The following is a 22,261-nucleotide window of genomic DNA, read 5'->3' as shown; positions in this document are numbered from 1 at the left end:
ATATTTTTACTGAAAACAAGACAAAAATAATACTACGATTTTTTTTTCGTTGTGGTCTTGACCGGTCTTGAAATAAAATTCCGAGTCCTCTTTGTCTGAGACCGAGACGAGACTGAGTAAAACTGTGGTCGATTCCAAGACGAGACCAAGACCTTTAAAACGAGACCGAGACCGTTCTTGAGACCGAGACCGTTTGTCCTGTGTCCTGACATGTTTGTCCTGTGTCCATGTGTTTGAAAGGGCTGGCTGAGATGTGGACCGAGACTATAAAACGTACACAGTGGACTTTTAAATTTGCGAATATTTAAAAAAGTTATGGCTCATTAAACATACAGCTATATCGTGAATCAATCTGTGGTGAGCGAGATTTGTGCTTTGTTTATGTTTGTATCACTGCAGCCACTAGCTTTATCACTTCTGGTTTCCCGTTTTGAGTTATGAAACTAAACAGCCAGAAAAATGCTTTTTTATGGCATTGTGTAGCTTAGAAGTAATGTAGGGCATTAAAATGCATATTTGTATTACAATTCCGTTTTAAACAACAATATTTATCAATTATTTAAACGAAACATCACGCATGCGTTATGACCTCCTAACCGCAATATTGCTATAAAAAATTCATACAATCAAAATATTTGCTGATTAGCTTGTACTATAAAAAATCTGCAGCACCTTTATAGCTCGAGTGGAGGCAGGCAAAAATTTGCTCATGATTTATTTAAAGCACATAAAGTTCAGAGAGACATCCAAAAATTCCAATCGTACTTTCGGCGTTGCGCAGAATTAATATCTTCGGCGTGGGTAATGTACCGTTATACAGTAAATGTGTGCTGTGCATCTGGAGATTAACAGACACGCCGAAGCAACGCTCTGCCCATCTATCTGTGCCCTGTGTGCTCGTGTGCCAGCACTCTGTAAGTTATTCATGATTTGGGGATTTTCTGGGGCAAATACATTCCAAAGCCCTCGAACAGAAAACAGTGAGCTGCAACAGAAATAGGCTGTTTTGAACATGACATGTGAGGAGGGGAAAATGACATTTGGAGACGGTGAAGAACAAGTGAATGTGTTTAAATCCGAGTCAATGAAACACAAATCAAACGTGTAGAGAGAGGGAGGGAGGATGAGATACTAGAGCGCTAGTACAAAAAGCAGGGAGGCTCGAGAGAGAAAGAAGTGAAGGGAGGGAGGAATTTCCCTGTGGGGCGACGTGTCTCTCTCTCTCTCTCTCTCTCTCACTCACTCAATATGTTGTTCATTCACTCGCTCACTTATACACAAACACACTCCATCCACACATGCTTGACAGACAGACGCAGTGTGTAGTCACTATCTTTTATTAATTCACTTTCTCTTTCTAACACACACACACACGTGCAGTTTATTTTGCAGCCTCTTATTCGCACACTTTCTCTGAATCTGAACAAAACTATGCTGCCTCAACTTTGAAACTGCTGTTATAGAGGAAGACACAGGAGAGAGATAGTGACAATATTAAAAACAAAGGGTTGCAGAGGTGCTGAAGGAATCACCCAAAACTGGATCAATGAAATTTACCCAAAACATCACGAGGAAGCGCTCAGACGCACTGCGAGACTGAACCTAAGCTCAGGTGAGATCTCTTTCCTGTCTCTCTGTACAGTTTGCAGTGGTTATGTTTTATCTGTGGTTGGCAGATGTGTTTGGGCAGGGGAACCCTGGGGTCTTTGGCAGGTACTGTAAAAAGCTGGCGGTGTTAATGGTGTTTGTAAGTCCTGTGTGGAGAAATTTAAGGCTTTGTTTAAACCAGCACGAACTTTGAAACTCTGCTTATAGGCTAGAATTGAAAAAGTGACAGGATTTGTATGTTTGCCTACTACAGCATGTCAGATTTAAAATGAGGCTTAAGAAAAGCCTTTTGGACTCTTTGGTACAAATAGTAAGACAGTGAAAAACATACCTGAGATGATCCAATGTCTTAAAGATGCCTAATTTTGTTCTTAGAAGAAAAAAACTTCCTTTTGTTTAAATTGTTAAATAGGATCTCTTCTCACTTTTAAAGAATACAAAGCTAAAGTTGTTTGTAGTGAATTACTGGTTTCTACTGTACATACAATCATCATATAAAAATATAATTGATATCTTTAATATTGAGTGAATAAGGTCATGTCAAAGACTAAAATCTATTTGAAATCAATGATTGAAATCAAACTTTAATGCTCCTGAACTTACAGACAGCACTGTAAAAAAATTCAGTAGAAATTACAATGTTCTTGCTGCTCGGTTGCCGGTAATTTACCGTAGATCCAAATCTATGTTATCCACTGGCAAGAGTTTGTTCAAAGTAAATTTGAAATATTAACAAGTCTTTATCTTTACAGAATAAAACCATACAATAATGGCCTCATGCAAAGCATTCTGGGAACCAGAAATCATCATCAACCGTTTTCTGTTTTTTGCTTCAGATTTTGTTTCCCAGAATGTTTTGCCTGATGCAGTTTTTTTAGTTTTACTCTGTAAAGACAAAGACCTGTAAATGTTTAATGTTCATTTGACTTTGAACAAAATGTTGCCGTAGGGAACATAGGTTTAAATCTGCTGTGGGTTACCGGCAACCCAGCTGCAATTTCTACAAAAAAAATTTTTACAGTGAGGGTCACAAATAACGAACATCCCGATTACATTAAATTTAATTTTTTGTTCCATGAGATAAGAAATGTCTTGTGTTTATGAGCCATGGGACTGTAAGATTAATAAATGAGATCTTAGTAGGACTAATATATTGTGTAATTCAAAATTGACTGTATCAAATGATACAGCATATGACTTTATGCTCGAAAATTATCAATGATGTATTGAGATATAATTGTGGAAAAGGTCAAAAAACAGGAGACAATCACAAGGGCATTGACAAAACTCTCTCTGTATATCCATTTGGCCATTGCCCTTGGCATGTGTTTCCCCTTAAATCGAAAACAGGATGGGATCTGAATCATTTCGAATGCTACATGGGAATCCTGATAGTGACCCGTGATAAGGTGAACCCGTGCTGGATCAGCACTGTGTGTATTTAAAGACTATGATATCTTTCTATGCCAGACGAATTGAAAATGGTGATCTGCTTGAAAGTTAAATAACTAAACTTTCATGTGCATAGGAGGACGCTAGTGGAAAAAAGCTGGGTTATTTTCAAAAAGGCACGAACCCAACCCGTTGGGATGTAATTTTACCTATGCTGGGTGGCTTAACCCATTGTTGGATCAAATATAAAAAAAAATTGGTTTAATTTAACCCAATGGATGGGTATGTCCTTTTACGACCCAACAGTGGGTTGCAACACCCAGCATTTTTTTGTGTGTGTATCTACCATGTTTGTTAACTATACTAGAAAAGCATTACTATTAAACAAACACAGCACATCAAAAGCTATAACTCACCCTTAAACCGGACATAATAAGACTTATGCCGACCCTAACCCTAAAATCTGATTGATGGTGGTCGACATTAATGTTGTTCCTGCTCTAACAAGTATGTTGATCCAGAAACGTTTCCTTGGCCACAGTAAGATGCTTTCTTTCACATAGACATATTGAGCTGTAGGACAAATAATGATAAAAGAAACATGAGTCAATCTGGAAACAGTCAGCTCTTGACGGTGACTGTGAGGTCTGGCAAATGTCTGTCACCTCTGTGCGAGCAGTACTTGATGGAGGCATAAAAAATATTGGAGCATTAGTGATAAAGGAAGACGTAAATAATAGATATCATATTTTATGAGCGCTCCTCTACTAAGTGCAATGAGCCATACAGGGGAAGAAAAGAAAGATAATGACAAATAATGAGGAAAAAATCTTATAAAAAAGAGAGCTCGCTATATGTTTTTAATGATCAAACATATGATCACCATATAGGCTAAGCCTGGAGTATTTTTGTCTCCCTAAAGGAGGTTTTATTCACCCCTTGACCGCTGCCGCACTTTTGGGTAGCTTAACTAAGGACTTTTTGTACATTATGTTAACAATGCTTCAAAAGATTTTGCTACTTTACTTTAGTATTATTATTATATTATTAATACATCATTGTATAAGGGAAATCATTTTAATATCTCCATGTACTCAACTTCTGGACAAGATTTAAAGATATAGTTTAGAATTGGAGTATTACTTATTTCTTTATTTTATTAGTAACAAAATTGTATACCTTGATGTAGTCCATCCTAGACTATGTTGAATGTAGTATGGTCATAATATAGTTTGGAATGGAGTGCTACTTATTACATTATTCTTTTATTATTCTTCATTATTCATAAAGCTTTTGTTGTTCTTTGTTGCTTTTCTGTGTTTCTACAGTATTTTATGTAAAACTTTGGAAAATTAACATTTGTGAAAAGCACTATACAGTAAATAAAATTGAATTATATACGTTTTACCCTAACATGCAGGTCCATCAGGTAACACAGAAATCCAGAAATAAATCCAGAATAAATCTAACAGGATTTCCATAAAAATAAAAGTAATTGTATTTTTAACTAAAACGATTTAAGAAAATTCAGCTTTAATTGTAAATAACTAGTAAATTGTAGCATAGGCTACTATAGTAATTACTGTAGTATGCTGTATTATTTAGTATTTACTAGTGAATTAATCAACTGCAGTAAATACTGTATTATACTTCAATATTTGAGGGTAAAGTTAAAAAAAAACATAGTATCTTTATTTTACTAAAACTTATTACACTGTAAAAAATGCAGCAGAAATTAAAACAACTTGGTTGTTTCAATTTAACCTATTATTTTAAGTTTTGGCTTAAAAAAGTTGACATAAATTATAAATTCAAGTTAAAATTTTTAACTTCATTTTTAAGTTAAAGAACATAAAAATATGTATTGATTTGACAAAAATGATAGGAATTTTTTACAGTGTATAGACCGTTTCATCGGATGCACGTGAGAGAATATTTATTCAAATAATTGTATTTTTAACTTAAATGATTTAAGAAAATGTTTCTGATAGCTTATGAATTCTTGTTTTATACAAAATACAAACAATGAAACTGTAACTGTAATTTTAAACTGCAGCATACTGTAGTATATTATAGTAATTACACTGTAAAAAATACTTTGCTGCCTTAAATTTTTTGTTAAATCAACTCAGATTTAAAAGTCATGTCAAAAGAGATGAGCTGTCACAACTTATAAAATATTGTTGAGAAAAGTCAACTGAATTTTATAAGTTATAACAACTCACCTGTAGTTATAACAACTCATCTCAAGTCAAGATAAATAATAGTAAGTTGAAATGACTTGTAAATCCGAGTTGATTCAACAAAACATTTTAAGGCAGCAAAGTATTTTTACAGTGTACCGTAGTAAGCTTTATTCTTCAATATCTACTAGTGAATTGATAATCTGAAGTAAATACTACATTATACTTTAATATTTACTATCAGGATAAGGTTAAAAAACACTACAGGAATTTTACTTTAAAGAAATGGGAATTTTTTTACCAGGAAATTGAATTTTTAACAATGATTTAAGAAAACTTAGTTTTAGCTCATGAAGTCTTGTCTTAAATATCATGACCAATGAAACTGTGGATGGAAAATATCAACATTTTAATTTGTAAAACATTTTTTAAAGTGGCTGTATGTCAGTTATGGCAGCCATCAGGTTCACTCACAGAAATAAAGATACAAATGCTTTCACTGAGACGATAAAAACGTACAGATAGGTATACATTTGGCACCAGTATGCACCTTTGAGGTACTAATATGCACTTTATGTACAAATGTATTCTTTTTGGAGGGGTATCGTCTTAGTGACAGCTTTAGTACCTTTATATCTGAGAGTGTTTACAGGCTTGGGGCAACATGGTTGCTTGTATATTTGACTCCCAAATTAACTGTAAACAGCAATTACAATAACTATTCTTATACAAATGGTATAAGAATACTTTTTCGATTTAGTTCATAGGTTACCTAAGTAACTCTATCTATTAGTGACTCACCTATTCAAATTGTAGGCTCATATTTCAAAAAAACACAGTTTTATTGAAACACATCGATGGTATACTACACCAATACAAACACACACCCACACACCGCGACTATATAGCGAAGGGAACAAAGTCCAAACTGGACAGCTTGGAAACCCCATTGATTGACAGATGGTACAAATCTGGTGTGGGCTTTTCTATTCTTTTCAAACTGAATTTTGAATATGTACACATGTTGTGTCAGACAATTTGTCACAATGAAAGATCTGTAATATTTCAAATTTAAAAGCATGAAACAAAAACGGGAAATTACATCAGCTTAGTTGGTCTTCCTCTAGGTTACATCACCTGACCTGACAGAGAAAACCTGTTGTAGGTCATCCTAGGCCAAATATACACCTGGTATTAAGATACGTCTCAGATGATCTGATCACAAATGGTCAGGTGGGAAGGGTTGGCTGTTTACACCTGGCAGTAACATGCATGCATTTGTTGCATCTTGAGATTTTGACACATACATCACTCACTACTTTAAAAGAGACAAAAAAAGAAAAAAAGAAATTCAGCACCCAATTTTTCCATATTTTTTAAGACGCCTGTTATATGAGGACAAATGCAAAGTAGTCACATACATCTCCAAATGTGGGTTCAGTGATATGATTGTGTTTTGATGAGCCCTATTTGTCAGCTGTCTCATTTTGTGTCTGTACCTAAAATCCAGACATGGTGGCGGGTTTGATGAAGTCTACAGTCACAAACACTCCTTCACCATCAGGACCCCCTGCTACATGTTTAATGTCCCGTCTCCGCTTATCTAAAGCTAAAGTGTGCTGCTCAGGGCCATAAGGATGAGACAAAGGGTCACACTGTAGCAGATATGTACAACAGGGTTTGTATGCCATACACCCCCCCGTTCTCTGCAAAATCCTTACAAATTCATAAAAGCAAAACCTAAATCCTTTTTTTATGAGGCTGATGTAATGAGACAAGGAAAAGTGTGCATGTAGGTGTTTGTGCACATGTAATGTAAGTGTTTGTGCTTTTGGATTTTTGCACTGGCTCTCATGGGTCAACAGCATTGAGAGTTTTAGTGTATTAAGATGACAGTCTACAGCTTTTTACCCAACCACACGCCCCTGCTGAACACACAACACAGGCAAACAAAATATAACATGTAACCGCATCATGAGGCTCAGCACAACGGCACACAGTAAAACACAACACAGCTCATTAGCACTGACGCAAGCACGTCCAAAGGGAAAAGAGGTTGCTTATTCAGAGCTTAACAGACTCAGGTTTGAGTTACATGAGCGGCTGTTTCCTTTACTAGGTATAACACTTTCTCAGATGACAAAATACTGTAGTATACTTTAGTATTTACTATAGTAACCTGTAAATTAATATATTATTGTAGAATATTACATTCATTTATTTATGTACAGTAATTTGTAGTATTTACTATAGTGAATTTATAAACTGTAAATATACTATACTAAATACTGTAGTATACTTTAATATTTACCACAGTAAGGTTAAAAAGCACTATAGTACACTCTCAGAAATAAAGGTACAAAAGCTGTCACTGGGGTGGTACCTTTTCAAAAAGTATCCATTTGTAACTACAGAGTGCATGTTATTACCTCAAAGGTATTGGGTAGACGGATGTTGGGTTTTGACATCATTATGACATTAGGTTTTGGCGTAAATCCGACATTGGGTTTTGATGTCAGATGGACGTTGGGTTTTGACGTCAGACAGACGTTGGGTTTTGACGTCAGACAGACGTTGGGTTTTGAAATCATTTTGATGTTGGGTTTTGAGGTCAATCCAACATTGGGTTTTGACGTCAGACGGACGTTGGGATTTGACATCAGACAAACATTGGGTTTTGACATTAATCCGACATTGGGTTTTGACGTCAGATGGACGTTGGGTTTTGACGTCAGTATGACGTTGGGTTTTGACATCAGAGGGATGTTGGGATTTGACGTTAGACAAAACATTGGGTTTTGACTTAAATTCGACATTGGGTTTTGATGTCAGATGGACGTTGGGTTTTGACGTCAGTATGACGTTGGGTTTTGACATCAGATGGACGTTGGGATTTGACATCAGACAAACATTGGGTTTTGACGTTAATCCGACATTGGGTTTTGACGTCAGACGGACGTTGGGTTTTGACGTCAGACGGACGTTGGGTTTTGCGTCAGTATGACGTTGGGTTTTGAAATCAGAGGGATGTTGGGATTTGACATCAGACAAACATTGGGTTTTGACGTTAATCCGACATTGGGTTTTGACATCTGATGGACATTGAGTTTTGACGTCAGACAGACATTAGGTTTTGACGTAATTTGGAGGTTGGGTTTTGAGTTCAGTCCAAAATTGGGTTTTGACGTCAGATGGATGTTGGGTTTTGACGTCAGACGGACGTTGGGTTTTGACGTCAGACGGACGTTGGGTTTTGACGTCAGACGGACGTTGGGTTTTGACGTCAGACGGACGTTGGGTTTTGACGTCAGACGGACGTTGGGTTTTGAAGTCAAATGGACGTTGGGATTTGACGTCAGACAAACATTGGGTTTTGACGTTAATCCGACATTGGGTTTTGACATCTGATGGACATTGAGTTTTGACGTCAGACAGACATTAGGTTTTGACATCATTTTGATGTTGGGTTTTGACTTCAATCCAACATTGGGTTTTGACGTCTGATGGATGTTGGGTTTTGACGTCAGACGGACGTTGGGTTTTGACATCAGACGGTGGTTGAGATTTGACATCAGACAAAACATTGGGTTTTGACGTTAATCCGACAATGGGGATTTTAACATCTGATGGAAGTTGAGTTTTGACGTCAGACAGACATTGGGTTTTGACATCATTTCGATGTTGGGTTTTGACGTCAATTCAACATTGGGTTTTTGAAGTCTGATGGATGTTGGGTTTAGATGTCAGACGGACGTTGGGTTTTGATGTTAATACAACATTAGGTTTTGACGTCAGATGGATGTTGGGTTTTGACGTGAGACGAAGGTTGGGTTTTGATGTCAGGCTGATGTTGGGAAATGATTTTCTTTTCCGATTGAAAATGGAACACCAGCAAGATGTTTTCCACCTCAAAATAAAGACATTTCTGTTGGTCCACATTCTTTACGCAATGATACACCAGGATTTAATATTAGAATAAGATCTGAGTAATTCACACATTATCTTTTTGAAAATAATTAATACAGAATTATAGTGCTACCATTGGGGCCCATCTTCATGATCTTGCCTTGGGCCTCAAAACCCCACGAGCCAGCCCTGATTCCCCTATATGTGAAATACCAACACAAGCCTGCAAATAGCAAAACAGATAAATAACCTGTTCTCCAAACAACAATCTTCTTCCACAGCCCACTCCCTAAAGTCCAACAAAGTCTAACACAACACAGCAGGGTTCAACAGAGCTCCCTCCGTACACACACACAGCACACCACTGTTCCTTCACACAATATAAAAGAACAAAAACACCAGCCAGTGATGCAGAAAAATCCCTCTATTGCACAATGCCTTTTCCACTGAAAGCATATCCATAAGCGAAAGATATAGTTGTGCGCACAGGGCCCTTTCAGAGCGTGAGGGTTGAAGCTTTACAGAGAAGATGTTTTTCACTGTTGTTTTAATGCGAGGGGATTTAAGGATGAATCCAAAGCAACAACCTGGCGTGGAAATGCAGGCACAAGAGAAGACAAAGAGCAGAACCAAAGACATTACTGCTGAGGTTTCACTGCGGCTCAAAAACAGCACGCTCGCACCCGCCCCGAACACACAGAGCAAACCACCTGCTCTGAGACTGACAGCTCCATTCATCTGACCCGCTAAACAGCATTTTCTTTCCAGGGATTAATTGCCAATTGCAGGACAAATCTGGAAAAACACTTTTTTGGGGTTAAGTTCATTCTCACCCTCTCGCTGTTTGTTTTGTAGAAACACTCTCCATCTATCGGTCCGTTTGAGGATTCGCCAGACAAAAGCTAATGAGCATGTGAGGATCACCCGTTTTGGACGGGTTGCTCTTATAGCTTACCGCAAGCTGGTTGATATATTTCATACCTACTGCAAAATGCTTTACTTTCTTTAAAGCCATATAAACGATTAAAGGGATTGTTCACCCTTGTATTATTCCAGATCTGGAAGACTTTCTTTTCTGTAAAACTGAAAAATTTTGCATGTCAAGCATGAATGTGCAGAAGTTGCACAGAGATTTAAAGGTGCATTGTGTAACTTATAGAAGGATCTCTTGAGAGAAATGCAATATAATATACAAAATTACATTATCAGTGGTGTATAAAGACCTTACATAATGAACTGTATTGTTTTTATTACCTTAGAATGAGCCATTTTTATCAACATACACCTCGGGTCCCCTTACATGAAAGTCGCGTTCAAATTTCTACAGCAGCCCTAAAAGTACAAACTTTTCTACAAAGCGCGTTTCGTCCATACTAGGGCGGGGCGATAGAGCTAAATGTTTATCATCAATATAACGTGTTATGTCATTCGATAGCGATAATTATTGATCAATTTTATTAAGCTTTTCACTGCAAAAAATGACTTTCTTTCTTAGTATTTTTGTCTTGTTTTCAGTAAAAATATCTAAAAATTCTTAAATTAAGATTTTATTTTCTTGATGAGCAAAATGACCTAAGAAAATAAGACAAAAAATATAAACTTTAAGTAAATTAGTGCTTAAAACAAGCAATCAAATCTGCGATGGATTTTTTTTTTCTTGAAATAAGTTTGCTTTTTTCATAAACAATATAATAATAATAATTATATAATAAATAAATCAAGAATATTTTGTAATTGGTTGTTTACTTGTCACTCACGGCACACTCCTTTATCAGGGCATATAATAAGCTGTAATAGGAATGGCGATGAAATGTAGTACAATGCAGTTTTAGCAATGCATTAAAAGGCGTCATACAGAATATTTTTGTTCATAATCGATAAAGGTGTATCCACTGTACATATTGATATCGTTTTATCGCCCAGCCCTAGTCTCTACGTTGTCTCAGACAACAACATGTTTGTCCTGTGGCGGCTCCTATATGCGTTTCAAAATTGAGGGTTGAGCTATTGGTTGCAATATCACAAACTCACCTCTAGATGCTGCTAAAATGTACACACCACCTTTAAGAGTATATTTTAGACATTTAAGGCATTTACTGAGTAAAGAATACCATGAAGAGTTTATCAGAACCTGGTACAATGTAATACAATTCCAGAATTGCAGAAACTGCCCTCTTGAATGACCCTGCAGTAGCTGTCAGGTCTCAATGGTGGAGTTTAGTTGTATTTAGTTACCCTCCTGCTTCCACAGCATACCATTGACATGACCACTGACTCTAAATGCTTATTTCCCTCCAAAACCATACTGATGGTGTCTACACATACACACACGCAAGCACACGCACACACACACACACACACACACACACACACAACACAGATTGGTTCACCCTGTGGTGAAAGAGCTAACAAGACTCATTTGACATGAACTACTAACTCAATCCCTTCCCCCTGTGGCATAGTCCAGATTGTTAATCACTTAATGATTTGCTTGTCATACCGAATCGGAAAATGAGGTTTTGATAGCGCCAAAGCTGTATGCTTACAATAATAATTACAGTTAGTACTGTATATAGCCTACTGTACAGTATGTGGGAGATTTTTCAATTAGGGCAAATGGTCTGTCCACTAAGGTGATTTTGTTAAATGCTTAAAAGACAAGTTCCACTGGCGTTAAACATTTTGTATCTTTGTAAGTTTTGGTTTCTGTTATATATAATTTATATACTGTGCACTGTGAGCATATCAGTGAACACCCCTGACCACTCTCTGAGTTTCACGTCTTTGTAAACAAAAGTTTAATGCATTTTAGGAAGGATTGTTCCAGTGCACCTATAAACCCATTGTAGAGGAGGTGAAACACAAAGACCCGAAAATTCTCGGGGCAGCTGCATACGTCGAAATTTCGGTCAAAACCATTGTATTTCATCATAAACGATCTGAAAACAGGGCTTTAAGTGTAAAATACTGAACTTGTCATTTAAACACTAAATTCAAGAAAATTTCAAGAAACATTTGCTTGCCCCATTGGCAGATTTTTTTGCTTGTTTTATGCACAAAATAACTTACATTTGATATTTTTGGTCGAAAAATTAGACTTATTTTATTGGGTCGTTTTGCTCATTAAGAAAAAGCATCTTAATTTATGAATTTTTTAGATATTTTTACTGAAAACATTTTTTGCAGTGTGCAGAAAGAGAGTAAAGTGAAAGAGATTTAGTAGCTACTTGTATTCTTATAATCATAAATGACACTCATATGTGACACTGTCTGTGAAATTCAGGCTAAAGTCTTATCATCTGAATATAAGATTAGCAGCATTAAAGTTTAATTTTAGTCAATGATTTCACATTGATCTCTGAAATGGCCTTACTCACTTAGTATTTAAGATACAGTATCAAGGTTATATGAACGGTTTGGTTCCAAAACGCAATAAATTCATTTTGACAAATTTTCTGTAAAAATGTGTTTTCTATACCAAGAAAGTGACAAGATGAAAAACACTATTTTCTGTTAAAAACTTTCACATAGCATCTTTAGGTTATAATAACATAAAAAATTCAAATCCATCATTTGATTTTCAAGTTTTTTTCAAAATGTTATAAATCTACTGAATCAGCTATAAATGTGCATTCATCTTCGCCATGTTATATTAATTTAGTTGAACAGTGGTATACACTGATTAAAAAATAAACATTAATGGCATTAGTCAAAACATTTACTTTGTCATATTAAGTACACTGTCATTGTTGCTGTCATCCTTGGGACGTCGTCGCTGAACTTTTTTGAAAGCGATCAGCTGTAAAATATTTTGGTCCTGCTCGATTTTTGTTAACTTTGCAGAAAATAATGGAAAGTTTTTCATAAGATCCCCTGGGGTCAATGTGTTAGCATGACAGAAACTTGATGCCAGCATTTTTCCTTCGTCCAAGTGCCTCTCGCGTAAATTATTCGATTTTGATGGCTTACGTTTCTTTCCCATCACAGAAAACCACCACAGGTTTATCAATGCCATCAAAAGTATTAATTTGTTTTTGTTTGTTTGTTGATTGAAGTACAAAGTAGATGAGGAAAACTAAGATTCTGTGTGTATTCGAAGCGCCACCCTTATTGTTTACAATGTCTGGAATCGTGCGCTGTGATTTGTTAAGCGGATTTATTGCTTTCTGCAGAGAAGGAGGACTGGAGTTTATTGCGTTTTTGGAAAAAAGATGACAAAATAACACGGCAGATTTACTTTACTTTAATACTGATTAGATACAATACTGATTTTGGCGGTAACAATTTTTTTGTAAATGGCTTTTATCGCGTTTTGAAACCAAACTCTTCATATCACAGAATGTTATTTACATAACTCTATGTAAGATGATTTTATGCAGAAAACAGTAAATCACAAAAATGACTTAAGATGCGTTTTCACAGACTGTGTCAAAAATTATTGGCAACATGACCATAAATAAATTCACACACAGTATTTTTACAGTACACAATTTTTCTTATACAGAGTGGTGTCTAACCCTGACCAGACTCATTTGCATGTCGGTTATTATGCCAATAATGTTGCCATGCTCTCCATGCCAACAACCTCTTTAATTAGAGCAAAGCCCCCCACACACACCCCCCCCCCTGCTGGTACCAGACAACCCCGCCCCATCATGACACACTCGCACACACTGCTCACTTTCAATTTGAGGAACATGCAAACCAAAGGGGCCTGTAGAGTGTGTTATTCGATTGACCCAGATCCTCAAGTGCAAATGAGAGAGAGAGACACACAGAGAGAGATAGGGAGGGAGGGATGATGGGAAGAGATGGAAGTAAGAGTGAGAGACTGGTAGGGAGAGGGGGGAGCATCATGAAGAAACTAATTTGAAGCTCGGCGGGGCGTCCGTGCGCTAAAAACCGAGCGCATTTACTGAAGGTCAGCGTCTATTGGCCAGATTGAAGCAGATCTTATGGAAGCGTAGACAGAGACACTTTTCACGCATTTGTGCCTGTTTCTTTCAGTCTGACGACAGAGGCAATCAGATCCTCTCAGACGCTGTTAAATCCTCTCATTCATACTCCATTTGCATTCATATAAGAGGAGGACTTGGCGAAAGCTTTAAAGTCGCCTGGCTTTTTCTTTTTGTAATAAGGCTGAAGAATTGCGTGTGTGTGTGTGATACAGAGAGAGAGAAATTAGCTTGTGAGTCACCTGTTGGAAACAACACATAGGTTTCATTATAGTTCAATGCTAAAGTATTTGTGTTTTGATCAAATTTCTAATAAAGATTGCATCACAAATATATAGCCTGATTCAATCTTTGCAATCTGTAGACAAAATAAAACCAGCAGGACACTAAATCTTAAGGAAGCACAAATCCTGACAAAGACACTATTTATTTTTTAAGAGTGCATCTGTACTTTTGTGCTCATGTGGGTAGCATATGTGTCCTCTTTCCTTCCTGTTCATTCTTCTCTGATGTACCTTCAAGGGCTTAAAATGCTTGGTTGTTTTTTGCCCAAAGGCTGGGAACATACTTGCCAGAAAACACATTGTGTTATAAACAAACATGTGCTGGGTTGTTGTTACCCAACCACGGGTTGAAACAATCCAGCATTTGGGTTAAAACCACATATCATAGGTTTATTTATAACCTATCATGTGTTTTGTTCAATATTTACTCAGCCTTGGGTGTAAAACAACCAAGCATTTTTTGAGCGCATGCTTTATTATTACACTAGTCTGCGGGTCAATACTTCATATAAACAAAATCCTGTACGAAGTGCAGCTTTGACAGTCTTTGCTGTTTCTGGCAAGTCCAACTTTATGATAAATGAGCGTGAGTGTGAACGATATCTGTGCAGCTGGGATGATTTAATCCAGAATCGTAAGTTTGCAGCTCTGCTTACATTATCATGAACAAAGCAAAAAAGTTCCCAAGGCATAGTTTTTGACTGTGGGAGACGCTTAATTAGTTCACAAAAATTCTGTTTATAAAGCACTTTGTGAAAGCAAAGCACTAGCTCTTCATTTTCATTTGTGAGTATTTCCAAATATATTGGCCATTACAAGTTATTATATAGAATAAATGGCACACTGGGGTGCATTGCTGTATCCGCACTGTCAGATAAAATGGTAAAAAATGGCCGAGCTGTCACTAGGGCGTTATCCTTTTTAAAAGTACACATTTGTAAACAAGAGTTTAAAAATAGTACATTTACATTTGCATTTGGCAGAAAGCAACTTACATTGGATTACATTGGATAAAAACACATACATTTTTATCACTATAACCCAGTGGCGGGCGGTGACTTCTTTTTTTGAGAGCGCACGATGCGAAGTTCGTCACAACATGTATGTAGCCCGTCATGTGTGTGGTTCGTAATTTCAAAAAAAGTGTTCTGCACTTTGAGAGATCGTGTGTGCATCACGTGTATTGCCAAAATAAGTGTCTGCTGCAGACGTGTCTAAAGGGTTTATGATAAAAGAGACGCTCGCGTTTGCCAGATACTCGCATAAACTCATGCGTAATCAGAGTTTAATATTAAGGGAGTGTCTTGCGTGTATTTTGTAAACATAAGCGTCTCTTTTATCATAAATGGTTTTGACACAGGCACTTATTTGGACAAAACACGCAGGACACATATTTTGGAGAAGGGAACCACACACATGATACTCCGAACACTTATTTTGAATTAGCGCATCCTTGGATGAGGAATCACAAGTCGCCACTGCTATAACCCCATTTACACAGCACTTTGGTCTCAGAAAATTTCCGTAAAATTGGCAGAGAGGCTTCTGTATGAACACAAACGTGTCCCATAAATGTTCTGGGATCGCTCCGGTAAAGAGGACCTAGTAATATTGCTGTAAGATTACAAAACAGAAACAATTTCGTAGTGAGGGCACGCATGTCATCGCAACCAAGATATGGTTCAGCTCGTTGACTGATGAATTTAAAAGCAGCTCAACGTTCAAGACGATAAAACTGGACTGAAGCTGAGATCAGGGAGCTTTTCACTATCCGCGCTGAAGCTGAGATCATTCACCAGCATGACAGAACAGCGCATCACGCATCCTTACTGTGGGTTCACACCAGCCGCATTTGAGGTGTCAAATTTGTGACTACCATGTCTAGTTTGCCGCTTGAACATTTTGAGTTTACTTGCTTCATTCGCGCGTGAAATTCTAGTCATTGAGACATTCACTCGGAATTTTGTGTCATCATGGGACGGGTTTCTGCAACTCCGCTCGCTTCCTGTAATCACGTCACTACTAGAGCAACCTCCTGATTGGTTAACGCAGCACGTTTTTCCACCAACCCACTAAACACAGGACGTCGGATAGACGTGCAGATCATGTCTATATTGGGTCCGTCGGTCCATGACCAATTCTGGACATGTATTCGACGTCCAAACTAGGTCCACTATTTGGACATCCAACCATGACCCTACTTGGACGTCATATTTACGGGCAACATTTGACGTTTGAACTGGGTAATTTTTTGGACGTCATTAGGACGTCATATTTATGGCAACATTTGACGTTTGAACTGGGTAATTTTTTGGACGTCATATTTACGGGCAACATTTGAAGTTTGAACTGGGTGATTCTATGGACGTCATTTGGACGTCTATGACATACCTATGTCTATATTACATTATTAGGCCTATAAAAATGTGTTTATTTACAAATATCAGCATTATTGTACCAACATGATTAATACTTACAAATAGTCTATATTATTTATACAGTACTGTTTTTTCTGCTTTCTTGAATTATATACAAATTTATCTAAATGTACAATTAAAAATCTGTAATTAAATGTGTAGTTCGTTATTTTAAAAGTATATGACCATACTAACAATTTAACATGAAAATATTCTCACCTATTCTCATAGAGTTTGCTATGAATGCAATAAGTGGCCGAGTGGTTAGCGAGACTTGCAATGGATGGGTGAAGTGCGGAGGCAATCCTTTTCCCTATTTTTTATGTCTCTTTTCCTTACACGGAGGTCCTATGGATGTAAACATCTAGACGTGCAGAAGACGTCAAAAAAAAAGACGTCGCCTGGAGTTACAAAACAACCCCTTTTATGGACCGGATTTGGTCGTCCAAAAATCACATGAAAAAGACGTCATTCCGACGTCACTTTGCGCAGTGGGAAAGTTCTTATTTTTCAACTCGCACATTTCTCGCAACGCTCAATCCGTGCTATTTGCCTAACTAGACGTGCGAATAAGGCGGAATCGCTTCTAATACGCTAAACGCCTCATTTGTGCCGCGAGACCTCCAGATGTGCATCAATGCATCTTCACATTGACTTAACATTGAAATTACTCACGCTTGACGCCTCTACTGCGGCTGGTGTGAACGCAGCAGTATGATCTTGTCACAAACTAAAATGCCGTGCGTGTTTTCTTGAGAGAGAAATCACAGATAATTAGCAAACTTTACATGCTGTGGAAAAATATGTCTTTACGGGATCTTTACGGTATGTGTGTAAATGCTTGCACAGATTCCGGAAAATCACTGACAGTGTGAATGAACCAAAAATCAAATGATCCTGGACAAATCCCGGACGCATTTTACATGTATTTCCCGTGATCTCTGTGTGAAAAGGGCTTAAGTGTGTTTTCTGGGTTCGAACCATGACATTTTGTGTTGCTAACGCAATGTTCTACCACAAGCTATTATACAGGGGCACAATAAAAGTATAATAGAACTGCAGGTACATATATTATATGTAATAATACCGCAGAGGAACACATTGGTACAAAAGAGTACATATTAATACCTCACAGGTACATAATGGTACCAAATTTATATCTGTACCTAAACGGTATTTTAGGAGTAGCCACAGTTTTTGATTCACATAGTAGACCCAACACATCCATTAATACAAGTGTACAATATGTGATGGGAACAAAAGGAAATTCTGCTGTACTAAAGCTCAAGCAGTCATAGTTCAAAAATCTTTTTTTTAATCTAAGATACACAAAAGAAAGGTGACTAATGTGCATTGGTCATGCCTGTCCACCTTTGAAAGGCAGTCCTTTGATCTCGCTCCCTGTAGATCCTTTTACTATCTTTCCTGATAGGCCAATACTTATGTAGGACATACATGTATTCAAAAGTGTCTGTGTGTATGTATGTGTGTCTGGCTGAATGTGAGTTTGTTGGGTGCATACAGTACAGCCAGGATTACTGCATGCTGGAAAAAAAATGAGAATAAGTTTGTGCAAAGCTGAGGAGACTGCATGTAAAAATGTGTAAAAGAATCAACAGAGGTTCTTGTGCGTTTATGTGTCACTGGGTTCTCTATTGGTGTGCGGTGGCATTCAGGAAAGAGGATTAAATAGCACAGTTTGAGGTGACGGTGGATGGAGCGTATATATGGGGATATGTTTTTTGTTCTCAGCTAGAAAATGTATGTGTGTGTGTGAGAGAGAGACTGGCTTTGTTTGCTTTAGTTAAAGAACTGAAAGTCTGACTCAGTCGGTAGGTCTGTGAATCCCTGATAAAGATGAAAACACGTTGTGGATGCTTGGTAAATAAAGATCATTCCGACACCAAAAACCCCACAGGGTATCTATTATGGGCGTTTTCTATGTAGTAAGAGGGGCAATGCCTTCTTCAACAATTTCCGAAGTAAAAATCAACAGTACAAAAAAGCAAAAAAAAATTATATTACAAAACATAACCAATTTTTCTAAAGTGACACTGTCTAACAGCAGATAAAAGTTAAAAGAGAGGCATGATTTCGTTTCGATGTTCAAGACATTCATTTGTATGCAACTTTTCTCAGCACCGATGTTTTCAAAGCAGTTTAAGAAAAAAATCATACTATAGTGTCCCAATGGCCTTGGAGTCCCTGATGGTCTCTGTTTAGTTTTAAGGCCCCCAGTGAAATAGACAAGGGCAAGAATAAGAAATGAAAAAGTCCACAGTCGATTATTACTCTGTCAATGCAAAAATGCCCACTTATCGCAAACTAACTATCAATAATGCCATTCTACTGTATGTTCACCGCCAATCCAAAAGTTCATCTGAATGGGTAACACTGGTGGAAACTTGATGGACTAATTGCAAAGTAAACAACTCACCCATTCATTACAAAGCATTCAAAGCTTTGTTCTGTCAAAATCCATTCTGCTACATTTGAATGCCCGGCTGAAGATGTGCCTCGTTTAATGTTCCACTTATATTTTTGTATAAATTTGACATTTCGTGATCTACTTTCAGCAAACCACCATGCAAAACAGCAAATGTATATAGCATAAGCTAGTGAGGCAGAGAACCTTGGTGCTCACGTGGACGATGCTGATTAAAGAGTAACTAAACCCTTAACCAACTTTTTTTAGTTAATGATCTGTAAGAATGATGGTTTATTAGTGCTGTTCGTTGATTTTAGTAAGTTTTTTGACATTTGGATATAAAGTGTTTCAATACTACAATATATGGTGTAAAAACGTATGAGTGCTGCCCTCTTCAGGTTGAACGGTGGCTACTGCAGTTTAATTTTTCTATTGGATGTTGGGTCCAAAAAAGAACTCGTGACGTAAGCAGGTTCAAGCGCACCACGCCTTTGTTACGATCTCACCACACACTAGGTACGAGCTTAGTTCGTCCCCTCTATCTCCGTTGGGATCTGCCTACTTTTCTTGCATTTTTCAAATATCGCAGTGGGTGGAGTCAGGCTCAGACCAGGGGTTTAGTTACGCTTTAAGAATGACCTGCCATGCGTCCATTATAATTATTTTCTCTTTTCAATAATTTCCAGTCTCATCTAAAAAATAAAAAAAGAAGATAAAGGACACAAAATACTTATGCAAATCCTTTATCAAAACAATATCACTCAAAAGTACATATTACTACCTCAAAATGACATGTTAGTACCTCAAATGTACATAGTTCCCTTTAAATGTACATATTAGTACTTCAAATGTATATATTAGTACATCAAATGTACATTTGTACCTTAAAGGTACTTTTACCCACCCCAAATGTACATGTTAGTACCTTAAATGGATATGTTAGTACTAAAAGGTAAATGTAAAGGGCGATTTATAGTCGTGCGTAGGTTCTACGCCGTAGCTACAGCGTAGGCTATCCGTAGCCTGTGCGTAGCTCTGCATAGCCTGACGCGCACCTCGCAAAATTTTTAACAGCGCATCAGATCTACGCGGACCGCAAGCGCTGTGATTGGTCCACCAGAACCCCTCCCGTCTGGTAAAAAAAACTGCGTCATAGGTATTTCCATTTGTGACGGTGAAAACAAAGATGAGCCAAGTTGAGGAGTGATTTAACTCAAACTGCATCAGAAGTCGTTGTTTATTTACTTCCATCATTGTTGGTCTTCTAAAATCATACACAACAAGTTGCTGTTTCTTCTTCGTTTGTGGATTAACTTGCTAAGCTTCTTCTTCTCTGGCGGCCGCGCTGCTACTGTGGTTACATGCGTGGTTACTGCCTACTAGCGGTCTGCGCGTGTGTTTGCATGTCGACGCGGACGACAACGCAAAAGTATAAATGAAAACCGACGCAGAACCTACGCCATCGCGGCTACGCCGTAGGACCTACGCACAACTATAACGAGCCCTTATACCTCAAAAGTACATGTTAGTACCTTAAAAGGACATATTAGTACCTTAAAAGGACATATTAGTACCTTAAAAGGACATATTAGTACCTCAAATGTATATAGTTCCTTCAAATGTACATATTAGTACCTCAAATTTGTACCTCGAATGTACATTTGTACCTCAAAGGTACATATAAGCACCTCAAATGTACATGTTAGTACCTCAAATGTAAATGTTTGTATTAAAAGGTACATGTTAGTACTTCAAAAGTACATATTAGTACCTTAAAAGGACATGTTAGTACCTCAAATGTACATATTAGTACCTCAAGTGTATATATTAGTACCTCAAATATACATAGTTCCCTTTAAATGTACCTGAAAGGTACACTAGGACCTCAAATGTTCAAATTAGCCGCCCCTTAATGATACATACAGTTTAAGTACCTAAAATGTACATTAGTACATTAAAGGTACATATAAGTAGTACCTCAAATGTAAATTAGTTCCTCAAATGTACATTAGTAGCACAAATGTACATTTGTCCCTCAAAGGTACATCTTGGTACCAAAAGGTACATATTAGATCCTTTTTAAAGGGTACTGCCCCAGTGACAACTAGGGACATTTTTTGAGCATTGTTTTCTAATGCTAGTACACAATGGTTAACTGTTCATGTACACAACACAATAGAAAGCAAAACCAAAGTAAATAACGATTGTGTGTTATTTTATGAGATTTTCTTTTATTTGTGAAAAGAAATAACACACTTTATAGACAAAGCAACCCAATGAATCAAATCGGCATATTCAAAGTATTAAAGCCGTGAGATGGGGGAATAAAGTGGAAGACATTAGACAGACACTCAGGCTCGTAATGGCAGAGTTTATGAGGCTTAGCGATAAGGACGATGATGACGCGCAGGAGTGGCAAGGCCACAGGGCTCGACACGTTTACTCCCGGCTGTGTAATTATACAGCGTACACAGCAACACCACAGCTCATTTACAAAGGCTGCATGCTCCAGCAAATTAATAACCCGTGACTCAGACCGCAGCAGGGTACGATAACATGACAACTGTGAGGTGACTAAACACAGCAGCCAAGTGTGACATTTTTAAAAGAGTATAGAGGTCAGGAATGGTGTGTTTACCGTTACAGCGTCCCGTGTTCAGCAGAGGGGAATAAACTTTCCTCAAGTGGCCAATTGTCGTGATGAGCCACTTAAATCTGTAACATTGTTTTGATTTCCTGGTCTCTTTAACAATGTTCAATTGTTTAAAAGTTATAGACGCTTCGGATCTTTCACATGGGATTTCCACATGCCCAATTTTATTTCAGGCATTAATTCGGACATTAATTTTGCAGAAGATGTTTAATCGTAAATTGCTTTGGTGGAACCGCTAAAAACACAAACAGAGACACTTGTGGATAGCAATTTCAGACCAATTTCAAAATTGTCACTTTGAAGTGTGCTATAAAATTTTAAAACTCCAATTAAAACCTATTTATTTAGTAATAAAATAGCTTCATTCCAAATGAATAACAAAATATGTACAAGGCTAATGTAGTGGGCATTTCTCGATAGTTGTTTCATTTAAAA

At 37.4% G+C, this 22,261-nt stretch overlaps 1 protein-coding gene across 3 annotated transcripts in view; it reads left to right on the top strand.

The window, feature by feature from the left end:
* Window positions 1–1,217: 1,217 nt before the first annotated feature.
* Window positions 1,218–22,261, top strand: part of hs3st1l2 (heparan sulfate (glucosamine) 3-O-sulfotransferase 1-like 2) — a 26,122-nt gene continuing 5,078 nt past the window's right edge. Inside the window, exon 1 of one of the 3 annotated variants that reach the window (XM_055198809.2) lies at window positions 1,218–1,612. The gene's annotated coding sequence lies outside the window, so the exon portion shown is untranslated. Of the gene's footprint in view, window positions 1,613–14,817; window positions 14,963–22,261 lie in introns of those variants that run through there. The other 2 variants (XM_055198807.2, XM_055198810.2) reach the window with 2 other exon arrangements.

The sequence above is a fragment of the Misgurnus anguillicaudatus genome, chromosome 22 (genome assembly GCF_027580225.2).
Source record: "Misgurnus anguillicaudatus chromosome 22, ASM2758022v2, whole genome shotgun sequence".
Lineage (NCBI taxonomy): Eukaryota > Metazoa > Chordata > Actinopteri > Cypriniformes > Cobitidae > Misgurnus > Misgurnus anguillicaudatus.
The sequence above is the reverse complement of the archived record's forward strand: the minus strand, read 5'-3'. Positions and strand labels throughout refer to the sequence as shown.